We start from the raw sequence: 3,167 nt of genomic DNA on the forward strand, positions 1-3,167 counted from the left end.
TTTGCATAAGAAGCAGGCTGAGCAGGGGCCAGGGGAGCAAGCCAGTAAGCAGAGTTCCTCCATGGCCTGTGCTCCAGCTCCTGCCTCCAGGTTCCTGCCCTGAGTTCCTACCTTGTGCTCCCTGATGAACTGCAACCTGGGAGTTGTAAGCTAAATAAACCCTTTCCTCCCCAAGTTGGTAGTGGTCAGAGTGTTTTGTCACAGCAATGAAGAACAAACTAGGACACAACCTTTCCATCTCCTCTTCCTTGAAGATCTGTGAGCCTTGGTGGATGAGTGTGACATAGGTGTCACATTTAGAGCTGAGCACTCCCCAGTCTCTTATCCTCTGCACACTGACTGGTTGTGGTCTTTCAGTTAATCACTATTTACTGCTAAAAGAAGTTTTTTTGATGAGGGTTGAGAGATGCACTAATCTTTGGGCATAATGATACATCACTAGGATTTGGTTTAATACTGTGTCCATTTAGCAAAATAATACAAGTAGGATCTCCCCTAGAGCCCATGACCTACCTAGCCACAGGTTCTTGGCCTCAGTAACTGGGCCAGGCATGGGTGGGTGCTGTTTCATGTAGCAGGCCTCTAATTCAAGCAGAAAGTTGTTGATTACTCCCATAACATTCATGCCACTATTGCACCAATGAGCATACTGTTCCAGGCTGGTAGTTGTAGCTCACAGGGTTCACAGCTGGGTGGGACTGGTGATTGCTTTTCTCCCCTGGCAGTGTGCATAACACCTTCCATCACTATGAAAGCTAGCCAATAGGGATGAGCTTCTGGGTCAATACATGTTTGGTTTCTCCATGTTTCATGATTCAAGTATGTGGTCCTTCAGCAACAGCATCTTGCTATCAAGTGTTAGAGGACAACCAAGAGTGATGGCCTGTAATGTTTGGGGTCTTTCAGATCCCACTGGCCAGCAACTCAAGGAGAGGTAACCCATTCCTGGTACTGAGGTTTTTATTTACTAGGATGAGGTGTCTAGTTGGGTTATGGTCTAGTTACAGGGTGTGATGGCTAATCCTGGGTGTCAACTTGATTGGATCTGGGATTAACTGAAATGAAAGAGATCTTCTTGATTGGATCATCTAAAGCCAGAAGACACATCCTAAATGTGGGTGTTACCTTCTGATGGCAGCCGGTATAAAAGGCCAAGGCAGAGGAGAATGCCAGGCTTCTTGCTGCTTGCCTTCTCTCTCGCTGGTGAGTTTGTCTTGCTGCTGTGGACTGAAGACTAGCTGATCTTTCAGAATTAGTCAGACCTTCAGTGCCAGATTGGGACTACTGAGACATCTAACCGTGTGGACTGAGTGGCTACAGATTCTCAGCCTCTCCAGTGTGGTGCAGCCATTGTTGGACTACTCAGACTCTATCCTGTGAACTAAGCTGATAAATCTCTATACATATATATTCATTCTACCGGTTCTGTTTCTTTGGAGAACCATGACTAATACACAGGGTAACTCTGTTTAGACACTTTTTATATGTGTATATGTGTATATTTTAGAGACCTTCTACAGCAGTGGGTTTCCATGACTTTTTCAAAAAGCCTTTATGCTAGTTTTCCCTGCCCTACCCTCTCCCCCTCTAACAACCTTCCTTTTCCTCAGTCCCCTCTCTCCCTTTACGTCACTGGATTCTATCTTCCTTCCCTTGAAATATCCCCTCTTCCCCATGGTCCATTAAACCTCTATGGATATTCCAAATGAAACACACATATCTAAAGATTCTAAGATAATGTTCACATATGAGAAAAAACACATGGTAATCTGTCTTTCTGGGTCTGGCTTATCTCACTGAAAATGATTGTTGTCAGTTCCATCCATTTACCAGTGAGTTTCATAATTTCATTTTTTTACTAGCCAAATAATATTGCATTGGGTAAATGTATAACATTTTCCTTGTGCATTTGGATATCCAGGCTGTTTCCATTTCCTTGCTGTTGTGAACAGAGCAGCAATGAACTTGGATAAGCAGTATATAGAGTCCTCTGAGGTAGGATATAGAGTCCTTTGATTATATGCCAAAGGTGGTATCCAAGTTACTTCTCCATTGCTGTGGTAAAACCCTGACCAAAAGTGCAGAGGAAAGGCTTTATTTGTCTTATAGCTCACAAAGCCCATCATCAAATGAAGGAAAGGCAGGAACTGAAGCAAAGACCACGGAGGAACACTGCTTACTGGCTTGCTCCTCAGGCCTGTGCTCAGTCTGCCTTCTTATACAACCCAGAGCCACCTACGTAGGGGTGGCATCACCTACAGTGAACTGGGCCCTCCCACATCACTCAGTAATTGAGAAAAATGCCTCACAGACACAACCACAGCCCAGTCCCATACAGGAAATTCTCCAAATGAGGTTCTCTTTTTTTGGTGTGTGTCAAGTTGACAACTGAAGCCACCCATGACAGTCGGAATAGCTGGATCTTGTGGCAATCTTTTCCCCTAGTGCTGCAACAAGTTGTACTCCAACCAGCAGTGATGGCAGGCCCCTTCCCTCACATCCATGCCAGCATTTGTTGTCTTTTTTTTTCTTGATTTTTACCATTTTGATTAGGACAAGATGAAATACCAAAGAAGTTTTAATTTTCATTTCCCTGATGTCTAAGGATGTTGAAAACTTTTTAAAGTGTTTCTCACCTATTTGTGTCTCATCTTTTGAGAACTCTGTTTAGTTCCATGCCCATTTGAAAAATTGGATTGAATTGCAGACGATGCAAAAGAATATTTGCTATCAGAAACATGGTGATGACAGTTAAACCACCAAGATCACCGACACCTTTCTGAGTGCCCTCAGGTGCAGCCTGACACAGGTGAAGCCTCCTTTAAAACAATTGGATTGGCTATTACTTGATGTTTGATTTTTTTTTTAGTTTTTATATATTCTGCACATTAACTCCTGTCATAGGCACAGCTGGCAAAGATTTACCAGTTCTGTAGGCTGTTCATCACTTGAATGATGGTGTCTTTTACTGTTATCATATTTATAATTGCAATTTTGAAACCATTGTCTTGTGCCTCAGCTAGAGGTTGTCTTTCTCAGGAAACATTAAGATGAGGGTGATGATTTCTGGAGGAGACATGTTGTCTTGGCTATTCGTGTTGTTTGTGTTTTTGCGCTGAGACCGAGGCATCTGGGTTATGTTAGTGGTGGTGTTTCTTGATGTGAGT

The 3,167-nt window shown here is 43.2% G+C and overlaps 1 non-coding gene across 1 annotated transcript; it reads left to right on the forward strand.

The window, feature by feature from the left end:
* The first annotated feature begins 2,702 nt into the window (after positions 1 to 2,702).
* LOC115067460 lies at positions 2,703 to 2,774 on the forward strand. The gene has a single exon (XR_003846875.1). It is a non-coding gene; the product is annotated as a small nucleolar RNA SNORD24 (small nucleolar RNA).
* Positions 2,775 to 3,167: the final 393 nt, after the last annotated feature.

The sequence above is a fragment of the Nannospalax galili genome, unplaced genomic scaffold (genome assembly GCF_000622305.1).
Source record: "Nannospalax galili isolate Female #2095 unplaced genomic scaffold, S.galili_v1.0 scaffold11786, whole genome shotgun sequence".
NCBI lineage: Eukaryota > Metazoa > Chordata > Mammalia > Rodentia > Spalacidae > Nannospalax > Nannospalax galili.